A 12,116-nucleotide genomic window follows, 5' to 3' on the forward strand; every position below is an offset into this window, starting at 1 on the left:
CTATATGCAAAGTCTGCATATGTATACCTGCAAATGATGCTTAATCTGCCAGAAAGTCATCCAGATGTCCATCAGCAATTTGAGAAAGGATACCATGTGGTGAGGCGTAGTGATAGGTACTGGGCAGGACTATCCACGGATCTCACAATTGAGCAAGTGCTGATGAGAAGTATAAAGACACATGGAGGCCTGGCAAGAGGAAAAGGAATGACAGAAACTCAGCGTTTGGTGTGGGTCCTTTCCATGCCAGCATGTGCAAATATCAACAAGGCCATGCAGAAGCTCAGTGGCATCTCATTTGAAACCAGTGACCAGCATAAAGACCTGTCAAAAGCTAGACAAGCGAGCGATGTCAATGACACCCTTGATCTTATCAGCTATCTCAGGGAGAGAGATCCATTCGCATGGGATCCATCCCTGTTTAACATTGCAAATGGCATGACAGCCCAGGAAGGAGTCAACGCTGAAAGATAATGAACAGTTGGAGAAAAGATTCTAGCATCTATGGTTGGGAAATCTGTAGAAGAGTTCACCTTCCGGAAATGTGATCGAGCAGTGACACTTAATTCAAGATCAACTGTAAAGATCAAAGGAGAATCTGTGAAGGTAGATCCACAGTTGATCTTCCAGAGGCTGGTAACCATTGGGGAGCGCTGTGAAGATCTACAGTCAATCTTCAAATATGAACTGTGTAGTTACCACCCAGCATTGTTTGAATCTTCCTTCCTTCCCCTGCAGGCCAATAAGGCTGTCCTTGCCGATGTTCTCTGGAAGACCATGCAAGGGGAGAAACGAGAACCAATTGGAAATGCCCAGTATATTCTCGATGGTGGTGCGCTACTTCATCGTCTTCCATGGCCAAGAGGTTCCATATATGAGAGTGTCAGTCAGCTTTATGTCACATATGTTACACATAAATATGGGGCTGCTACCATTATCTTTGATGGATACCAAGACGGTCCAACAACAAAAGATGCCACGCACATGAGAAGGACAGAGGCTTGTTCAGGCATGACAGTAAACTTCACTGGTGGAATGGTTATACAGTCGAAGAAGGAGGAATTCTTGAAAAATGTGACAAACAAACAGCGATTTATTGTTTATCTTAGTGACAAACTAGAGTGGGCTGGGTGTAATATAGATCATGCAAAGCATGATGCTGATGTGCTCATTGTCCAAACAGCTATTGCATCTGCTAGAATCAAAGACACTGTCCTGATAGGGGATGACACGGACTTGCTCATCCTCCTACTGCATCGTGCTGAACTGGATGCACATGACTTGTTCCTGGCCCCAGAGCCCAGGCAATCAGCAAAAAAGACCAGGATATGGTGCATAAAGCAGTCTAAGGAATTAATTGGTCCTGATGTTTGTGACCATGTGTTATTTATCCATGCAATCCTTGACTGCAATACAACTTCTCGCCTGTTTGGATTGGGAAAGGGTTTAGCAGGAATGAGGATCAAGAGTGTTGCCCTGTTCCGTCAGCAAGCTAAGGTGTTCAGCCAAGAAGGACGTGTGGCAAAACACGATATTATTGCAGCAGGAGAAAAAAAAGCACTTGTGTCATTATATGGTGGTGCCAAAGAACAAGGACTGGACACTTTACGATACAGGCAATTTTGTGAGAAGGTTTCCAAGAGCACATCTCATGTAGAACCTCAAACTCTACCCCCAACCTCAGCAGCTGCAAAGTATCACAGCCTCCGTGCATATTATCAGATGATGGAGTGGAAAGGAATAAGCATCAATATGAAGTCGGAAGAGTGGGGATGGCTCATTGTGGATGGACAATGTTTGCCAATACAAACTGACCAGCTTGCAGCCCCATCACAACTACTGGATGTCATCTGCTGTAACTGTAAAACAGACTGTAATACAAAGAGGTGCACATGCAGAAAGTATAGTCTGCATTGCAGTGCTATTTGAGGAGAATGCCGTGGGACAAGTTGTGCCAACTCACAGCTACCAGATTTCACTGATGACTATAATGATGAGCTTGATGGGCATCTTCAGTAGGATATTAATATGCCTGCAATGAAACACTAGCCAACGAAGTGACTGTCATAAATTTGATCACAAAATATCGATATTTGGTGGCCATATTGGATTTTATTAAATTTATCCATCATTTTATTTAAACCCATCCAATCAAAATATTAAACTATCCCAAATTTAGCCTTTGATCCCCTCAAATATTCTAGAAATATAAACTGCTCAAACCTGTTGGCTGAGAGTAAATATATGGCAAAATATTGATATTTGGCAGCCATATTGGATTTACGCAAATTAAATGTGTATCAAAATACATCCAAGAAAATTGTTAAATACTCTAAATGCATTCTTGTATGCAAAAGATATATACTAGAAGTTGAAATGGCTCAAATATATCATCCAAGAGCAAAGATTTGACAAAATATTGATATTTGGCTGCCATATTGGATTTATGCAAATGAGATTTTGTTCCAGGGAAGTTTAAAAGTATTCTAAATGCATCCTTGCATACAAAATACCCATTCTAGAAGTTGAAATCACTCAAATATGTCATCTGTGAGCAAAGATATGGCACAATATTTATAATTGGCCACCATATTGGATTTATGCAAATTACACGTATTTCCGCAACAGGGATTTCTTAGGACTATTAGTATGGTGTTGTGGGGACCTCATAGAAATGCATTGTGCTAAAAAAAAATTTGTTTCCATTTGTTCCCGATCAAGTGAAAAAAATGGGCTCGATTGCCTGGACCATTTATGGACAGCCGAGCATTGTTCATGCCTTTATTTAATTCCCGCACACATTTTACAACTAAAATGTGATTTAACTCGAGAATCTTTTTAAAACACCTTTTTAAAACAGTATCACCGGCTATTTTTGTATTCATATTAACCAAAAATAATCCAATTTTACCGTAATTTGTTGAAATAGTCCAAAGTAGCATGTTGTATCACTTCCTCCGATTGTTGTAAAATCAGGTTGCATACCAATTATCCGGTTTCCCATGTAGTGGGAGAAAAAGGATGGGCTCCATTTGCAAGCAGCTTGCCAAGAGGCTTGCTTGATTCAAAGTGCTCAAGCATGTCTTCAACGGAACACACCCAGAGTTTTGCAAGTGTAGGTGTAAGTGTACGTGTACGTGTGCGTGTGTCCAGGGCATAAGATTTTTAATATTTGAGTTTTTGACTTCAAATGTTCAGCTTATTATGAGAATATGGAAAACATAAATTCATAATTGGGTCAGTCACAGTAACTAGAGATAGGTCTCATTAGCCCTGAGTGCTGTACAAGATGGCAGATTTATTTATTTAATAATCGCTTCTGTGTTTCATTTGAGCATTTGTCATCAAATTTTCAACAAACCCTTGCTATGAGAGTTTGGGGAACACCATTTCATAAATTTGACATGTTTTTTATTTGGAGTTTTAGCTGTTTTCATCAAGTTTAGTTTGAGTACAAAGTAGGGTGCTTCTGGAGCCCTCATAGTAAGCAATTAACTTCTACCTAGTCTTAAAATGTTCCATTAGTGAAAATAATAACTTTTGTGAAATTTAAATGAAATCAGAAGTGGTTAGGGGGTCCACCGGTCACCCGAAGTTGGAGGGCTGTGTCCTCTACTATGTGCATATGGCAGCTATTCAAATAGGATCCATTAATGAATGTAACATATATTAGCTACCTTCAGTGTTTATCATACATATTAGTGCTATGTGCTAGTGAGTCCTTTTTGTTCAGATAATATGTTTAAAACAACATACGGCAGCTTTTTTGGAGTTTAAATATCTGTACAATAATAGCTGCCATATATATTTTTTTTACAAGTTTTTGTGAATTTCATAGAAATACATGTAGTTTAACAGTTGGTGCTTTCCCATACAAATCGGTAATTGATGATATTTGGTTTCTCTTCCAATTCTGTGAAAGATTAAGTCAAGTTTATTTTAGTGTGCTAGAAAGTACATTTCCAAAAGCTTGACAAGGGGAATATCTAATTGCATGATTGTGGAAATTCCCATCTATTTTTAGTGATAGGGACTGTCTGCAAGCCTTATTGTGTTGAAGTGAATTGGGATTATTTATCATTTTCATCCCTGCTTTTGCATCTTGTGACCCTTCTCGTTTTCATTTGCCTATTGTGAAATAAAGTTTTACACAGCTGAAAATGAATGAACAATCAACTGGAAGTCAAGCACCGTCAACTCCACCATCAGAATGATCTAGCACACCTACATCTGGTGCAAAGGTGACATGTAAAACAGCTGAAATCTTTGGTCTTGGAAGTGTAATTACAGCTTCAGATGCAGAAATCACAGGTTCACATCTACCAACATGTCACCAAGTACTACGCTGTTTGATGTATCACCTTCAGAAGGGAGTCTCAGAATCCCGAACTAGAACTGAAGCTGCAAAAATTGTTCTTGCCAAAGTTCTTCCATTTTATGGAGAAGCAAACTCCAGTGATTTCTGAGATCAAGGCTTGGCAGAAGATGATAAAACTGTTCGTTGAAAATGCAAAAATCAGGGCCATACCAATTGCACGCAGAACAGCACGGCTACTTTTGCTAAGCTCAAACAAATGGACACTGAACTTAATAAGACCTTTCAATTATGATTACTAACAGCTGAGAAGTTGATAAAAAAAAATCAAGAAGATCTTCAATTTCTTCAATCAATGAAAACAGATCGTACCACATCATTCGGATCTAGTGACAAGGTACTTGCTGGAAAAATGCAATGCAAGGAAGCACGTGCAAATGCTGAAGCAAAAAATAAAGGAAAAAGCTCACCAAGAGTTGGCTGATTTAGCTTCAACTAGTTCACAGAGATTCAGTAGCAGTGAAGACAGTGCCAGTGAAAATGACATGACTAGTATTGGTGATAGTGTACAATGTACATCTGCATCTTCATCTCGTACCTGGTCAAGATGCTGGTCAAACTTCTAGAAGCTGGTCAAACTCTGCTGCATACCAACCTTCTGTTGTTAATGTTGATGCCATGAATGTGGTAAATGATTGAGCTGAGCGTGGAGTAAAACTGAGTTCGGACTTTCTTGCAGCAGCCAAAACTGAAGAACATTATCAAAATGTGTTATATGTTGTGGAGCAAGACAGAAAACAAATGTAAAACCTGCGCAAGCAGAAATCTACAAATGAAAATTAGCATGAGACGAGGTGTGTTGTGAAATTTGGCACCTTTGATATGAACTGTGAACCACTGCAATACGAGGTACCAAGATTCAAACTGTAGATTTTCAATGTGTTCATTATTGAAGTGCTTTAATACATGTTACTGGTTCTCTCAAAATTTGAAAATTAAAGTCATTTTTTGACTAGCACTGCCTTTTGTTTGGTTTCTATGACTCAAACATAGAAATGGTAGCCAATTTATAATATAAGCTCCAATGTATTTAAGAAAACATAAGGCAGCTATTTTTTAATTGTGTCAATATCTATCAAATAGCTGCCTCATGCTTAATTTTGTGGATAAGAACAGTGAAATGATTAAATGTAACCTTAAATAGGGCAAATATGCAGAATGATTATACAGGAGCTATTATTTTTCAGAGTAACTCATTGCATAAATATAGCTGCCTTTTGCATAAAATAATAAACTTGCGATACAATTTTGATTGGCTCGTGGACCCCCGAGACAATAATTGATTTCAACCGAATTTTGTTTGAGTGGTCTAATTAGCAAGTGGAACAAACTGAGGGTAGGTAGAAGTTTAATGCAAATTTTTTTTTAAAAATCATGGGGCTCCAGAAGCACCCTAGTACAAAGCGGATGCGGAAGCATCATTTAATTTGAGTAAGCAGCCATCTTATGATTGTGTTTGGCTCATCTTACAGTAACAAATAAAATGAAGCATGTTTGTTCGACAAATAAGTTTAGCGGAAACTTTCACCCCCCCCGCCCCCCAGGGAAAAAGCCCGCGATTGTGACTGCAAATAGAAATGAACATTTGGTAGCAACAACAGCTACTGAACCTAAAGGTATGCTGGTTACTGCATCGGCCTTAAATTTATAATCATTCCCCTGGGGAGCAGGTGTTGCTAGTACTGTTCAATTATCATCAATTTGGGATCTTTTTTCTTAAAAATAGATCATCATACTTATATAGTACTAGCATGGATCGGCTCACAACATTCGTCTTGTTACAGAGATTTATGTCACTGATTTGCTTTCAAAACACAAACATTACTTTCATACAAATTTATTTTGAAATATTGGTGATATTGTTACGAATTTGGAAGCCTTGTGCACACAGACAGACAGACAGCCATCCCCTATAGCTCAGTTATATCGGTAAGTGTGTGTTTCTAGTTAGGGTCGCATCCCTAGTCAAGTGGGAATTGGATGTTCATGCGCTGCGGAGTTATTATTATAGCTAGGATTTTTACATCAACAACACCAATAACAACACTCTGCTTGTGGCATTGTCCGCGCAAGGCGCACTCACGAAGCGTTTTGTCCTGGCCTGGCACCAAATAAGGGTATGCGTCATTTTGCGCTCAATGAGAGACGCGCGCGCAAAGCCGAGGTGTTCGGCCAATGGGAAGCCAGCGCGGGATACTGTTACTCAACTTCCTGTTCGAGGGGCGGTCCTTTGCAAGAAGGCAGAACCGTAACACGCGGTCCGCCCAATGAGAGCAGGCCAAGCATGAGCGGACGCCACCCGAGAAGGACTAGGAAAGAGAACAAATAATAGCATCTGATCTGCTCGAGCGCGGAACGCATCTCTCGACACTGGGCTGGATGCATCTCGCTGGGCTGGGCGAAACGAATCTCTCGACGCTGGGCGGAACGCATCTCGCTGGCGCTTCTTCTGCTCTCGTCTCGTCACCGACATTGAGCTGCTCTGGTCTGCTGGAGCGCGGGTCGCATCTCATTGACGCTGGTCGCCTCTCGATGACGCTGGGCTGGTCGCATCTCGCTGGCGCTGGGCTGGTCGCATCTCGACGCTGGTCTGGTTCGCCAATCTCGGCCAAACCACACGAGGCGGGAATGTACATTTTTCTTTCTGGGTGTGTGTGTATGTGTATGTGTATGTGTATGTGTATGTGTATGTGTATGTGTATGTGTATGTGTATGTGTATGTGTATGTGTATGTGTATGTGTATGTGTATGTGTATGTGTGTATGTGTATGTGTGTGTGTGTGTGTGTGTGTGTGTGTGTGTGTGTGTGTGTGTGTGTGTGTGTGTGTGTGTGTGTGTGTGTGTGTGTGTGTGTGTGTGTGTGTCCGTGGGACCCCGGCTATAAGTAGAAACTGGATAAGTGCTTTTGCTTGTACATTGCATTTCATTTCTTATAATCGGACAACTCTGCTCCTTGCGTGCTCCCCCCTTCCCCCCATTATAAATAAATCCCCTGTTAAACGTTTCAGTTCGTTTCTGTGTTTCTTTCATTGGCTAAGCACGGTGAGTGTTGGGAAATCGGGAAGCGGCAAATTGTACATTTGGACCGACGGGACTTCGGTAACCATCCGCTCGGGTCACGCATGGGTCGAGCACGCATACGGCTCGACCCGTACGAGTGCCGTCGAGGGTGTAAATCCTCGGTAGCTCGCCACGTGGGCCTATAGGTATTTTGAAGTTTGGCAAATAACCCTGTCCCATGTGGTTGATTTATTGACGATTCATGGTCCTGCAAGGGACACGTACCTTTCGGAGTTTTCCGAAAGGTACGATCTAGATTCCGGGTGTTCGGTTGAGTCGACCCTACTGCTCCAGCTAGCAGTCGTGCTCGCAACCGATGCCCGGCTCCACAACAATATTTATTTGTAATATAAAAAGGTAAAAGTGGTCGAAAGCTCTAAATGGTCAAGGTTCTAAGCTGTCTAATCTGTCTGAAGGCTGTAAGGGGTCGAAAGGGACTTAAGGGGTGTAAAGGTTCCAGGGATCAAAAGGGTCTCTTCTTGAAGGTATAAAAAGTCTTAAGGGTGAAGAGATCTAAAGGTGTCTAAGTGTTGAAAGGGTCGGAAGGTAAAATGGGTCTTAAATGGTGTGAAGGGTCTTGGGGGTATTCTGGGTCATCTGGGTCTTCTTAATTCAAAGGGTCATCAGGTACTTTTGGGTCATCTGAGTCTTTTGAGGTCGAAAGCTACATTCAAATAGACATACGTGTGTGAAGTCAGGGTGTAACTGACGTTCAAACAGTACGTAATTAACAGGCATATAGTCACACGGCTTCACGGCTTCATGGATGGACCGTGAATTTTGTTTCCATGTGTGCGTATGTGTGTATATATATATATATATATATATATATATATATATATATATATATATATATATATATATATATATATATATATATATATATATATATATGTGTGTTGTTACGAATTCGTGCCTACCGGTGTACGATCGACCGCTTTTCCCTAATAGCAGCCGCGTCGCCCACCGGACGGACAATTCAGTCGTGACCTTCCGGAACAATGCCGGAACCCTGTCACGGGTGGGTCTTCAACCCTACCACGGCCTAGCCAATTTTCTACCCGCGCAAAATAGGATCAATCGCCGAATATCAATATACCTAAGTACTTGAGCGGGTAGCCTACCGGGAGACCGTACCTCGGCGCAGGTCGGCTTGGACACGAACCGCTCAAGCGGTCTGTTCCATTCTGCAGTGATAACCGAGCGGGTATTATCGCCCGACCTCGCCGTATCCGATTCTATTTAACGCATATTTAACAACCCAACTATTATTCCGCAATGCAAGATGGCATTTCAATGGGGAGAAAGGACGCAACGAATGGGGTATATTTAACCAAGCACATTTATTTTACACAGCACGTATACCAGAAAAAGCAATGAAAAACACTTATACAGTAAAACAATCATGCACGGGACGGGGACAAAGACACGAGCAAGGTGAAAGCACTACGACCGTCTATCAGCAATTATCTAGTCACAACAGTTTTTACTTACAGGACACGGCGCCACCAACATTCATTCAAAAGAAAGGAAAAGGCCATCCTCAAAGACGAGGGCACCAGACAGGGTCCGTAGACCTTTACGGCGTGGAGTCTGGATGACCGAACGGGCCCCCCGAGACCGTTGCAGGTTACCTGCACCCTCGTGGTGGGATAGTGGGTGAGTCGCGACGTCTGTCCCCCACGGCAGCTAGGACAGCCGCAGCTGAGCTCAGCCTTCCACGGGGCTGGCGAGCTCTCTCCGGCACTCTCCACACGGATGCGCAGGCGTGCGCGACAGAGCTGGCAAAGCGGCGCCTCCCGTCCACGTCCCCCGTGCCACACCCGGACTCCCCACCGACTGCGAGCTCTGACGACTCGACCTGAACCATCGAACCCAAGACTCTCCGAAGACCAAGACGAAACCACCACGAAGACCCAGACCTGGCGTCCTGCGCGCCCTTATATTCCTCAGTTCCAACGCCTCGCTCCTCCGCATTTATCGCTCCGCCCCTCTTCCAGCTCCTGCGGGAAGCTTCGAGAAAAGGGGCGTTCCTTATCTCCAGCGCCTCACTTCCACGAACCGACCAATGACGAACGATCTCCCCGATCGGCGCGCGGGAAAAACAGGTGGGAAAATCCTCACGCCACCGATAGAGGGTTGTGGTTTGGTTTGTGGAGAAGGGGATCGGCAGTTGGCGTAGCGGGGAAGGTGGTTAGGTGAGGTTGGTGGTTGAGGCGATCGTGGTTGTTGTGATGGTGGCGTTGTGAAGGTGGTTGTGGTGGTTGAAACGTGGTTGGTCCAAAATAACGATAGTAAAGAAAAACGGCTATCTCAAAGGATCACAGTCCTGTGACACGAATAAATCCCATTAAACAAAGGTGGGGAAATCTAACTGAACACGGACTTATCGGCATAACTAACTAATGACCTATCTGGTGTTCTATGAATTTCCACAGCCGTAACAATATATATATATATATATATATATATATATATATATATATATATATATATATATATATATATATATATATATATATATATATATATATGGTGAAATGATTAAAATTGAATGTCTATAAACCATAACATTTCCCAATTTACACCCATAAATATCAAAGGTTTTAAACATGCATTTTGTTACCCAAAATAGTTGAGAATGCACGAGGGAGCATTAGATACATCCAGCGGATGGGGGCCTCGGCGGCACCCAGACCCCCTCCCTCATCCAGCTGATGGGGGCCTCGGCAGTCCCCAGACCCCTCCCCCTCCCCCGTCTTCAAAGTTTTCATACACCTACTTTTTATTCAGCATGCAGGTATTTCAGAAAGTGTGAAGACCACTGACAATGGGGTGGCTTTTTTGACGATTGGAGGAAAATGCCCTTCCTTCCCTTTCTCCTTCCCCTCCCATCATGCTTACCTCCTCCAAAATTCCCCTCCTCCTTCCACCTCTCATGGATGTCTCCAGGCGGTGTTTAATATGACCCGTTTGAATGTGCTGTTTTAACATTCCTCACTTCGTTTCAATCCTGAAACAATGCTGGCAGACCGGACCATCTCCCCCAACCCCAACCCCCACTTCACCTCGAGTCCCCCTACTAAATGCAAGTCGAGAAACCCTCCACCACTTTCCCCATTCTGGTCCAGAACACCCCCTTTCCCTCCCCAATTCTCCATCCCTTCCTCCCTCCCCCATCCTCCTTGCTCCCACCCCTCTCCCAGGTGTAGAGTGACGTGTGGTAAGGTGTCACCCCCCTTCCTCTCCCCCCACCTTCCTCTTAATATTCCCGTTAGCAAAGTGATCGGTTGCACTTGCTAGTATTGAAATAAACAGACCCAGGATGTATTTCCCAATTCCTTACAGTAAACATGCTGGAATTTAAGTCGGTCTGGAGATGATTACAGCATCTGCCCTCCCGTTTTACTCACACCAAGTGGGGGTTTGAGCTACAACAAGAAAACAAGCCACCCTCAACAAGTAATGAAGCTAGAAATCATAGATGGGAAGGCAAGAGAACAGGGAGGTGCCTAATGGGCTAAAAGGTAATGAATAACAAATTATTTGCAAATCAGGCCCTTACCGAGGATAAATGAAACCTTTTCAAATCAAATGTTAATTCAATGATATTCCAGCCTCATGCCACAAAGGGCTCAAATTAAATTACAAAATGAATCAAAAGTGTATAATAACACTACAGCTGTGAAATTCCAGGTTTTTTGGGGGGATTTTCAAAATACTGTTACCCACCCGAGCCCTATGTACAAAATAAATAAGAAAACAGACCTAAGGTGATGTACAAGAGGGGAGGTTAACAAAAACGGATATTTCCACAAATCCGAGCAGCGATAGGAATTTCATCCTAAATACCTTCGGCGATTCGAAGTCCCGAGTTCCGAGTTCATAAAGCAAGCTTATGGATCGATGTCAAAGTCAAATTCCTGCTGTGTAGGCATTTCACAAGTAAAGGGCAAGCCGTTTCATGCTCTACAACGCATATATTGAAAAATGGACAGGCACTGGCATTTCAGAGCTCAAAAACGCTCCCAAAATGCTTCTCCATTTTGCGTTGACGCATGACCAATAAACGACCCATCAAAAGGCAGTATATGAGAGTTATAGTGCATCGGCCATATGCACGCTCACAAATCCACCCTTCAAAAGAAAAGTTGGTGTGTACAGTTTCAAACCTATAAAAAGGTTTAAAGTCACCCTGAGTTTAATACTCGCAGGAGGGATAATCTCGAAAGCTGGAAAAAAAAATGAATCAATATTAACTTTGCAACATTTGGCATTCATGGTCAGCAGAAACCACCAAACTTCAATGGTGGCAGAAACCTCGATGGTGCCTCGACTCGCATTTGTGGATATATTGGTATTCTGAAAGCAGCCCCTTATATCGAAACAGAATACAAGTATCCGTGAAGGCGAGTGTAGGCCTGCATTGGCAGACAAGATGGACAATATATTTTATAAACTGAAGGTTTATAAGATTACGTTTACCACCATTATGGGGAATGTTGTGGCTGACGTTGATCATTCCCACTTCATCAGCGCAAATCAAGATCTGACGAAGGGCTAACGGTTGTAATGTCAGCATGGCGGTAAACATATTCTTATCAACATGTAGTTAATAAAATCCATCACCATCTGATAAAAGGTTAGATTTTTAAACAAGCGCGTGAATAGTGCTTTGCTC

The 12,116-nt window shown here is 42.7% G+C and overlaps 1 protein-coding gene across 5 annotated transcripts in view; it reads right to left on the bottom strand.

Moving 5' to 3' along the window:
- The window catches only part of GLCE (glucuronic acid epimerase), an 85,802-nt gene that overhangs the window by 33,315 nt on the left and 40,371 nt on the right, over positions 1–12,116 (bottom strand). Inside the window, exons 1-2 of one of the 5 annotated variants that reach the window (XM_085846380.1) lie at positions 4,786–4,898; positions 4,362–4,494 (exon numbers count right to left, since the gene is read on the bottom strand). The exons of 3 other annotated variants lie outside the window; for them this stretch is intronic. The gene's annotated coding sequence lies outside the window, so the exon portion shown is untranslated. Of the gene's footprint in view, positions 1–4,361; positions 4,899–12,116 lie in introns of those variants that run through there. One more of the 5 variants, XM_085846379.1, reaches the window with a different exon arrangement.

The sequence above is a fragment of the Eptatretus burgeri genome, chromosome 11 (genome assembly GCF_056783735.1).
Source record: "Eptatretus burgeri isolate ZD-2024b chromosome 11, Ebu_testis_v1, whole genome shotgun sequence".
Taxonomy (NCBI): Eukaryota; Metazoa; Chordata; class Myxini; order Myxiniformes; family Myxinidae; genus Eptatretus; species Eptatretus burgeri.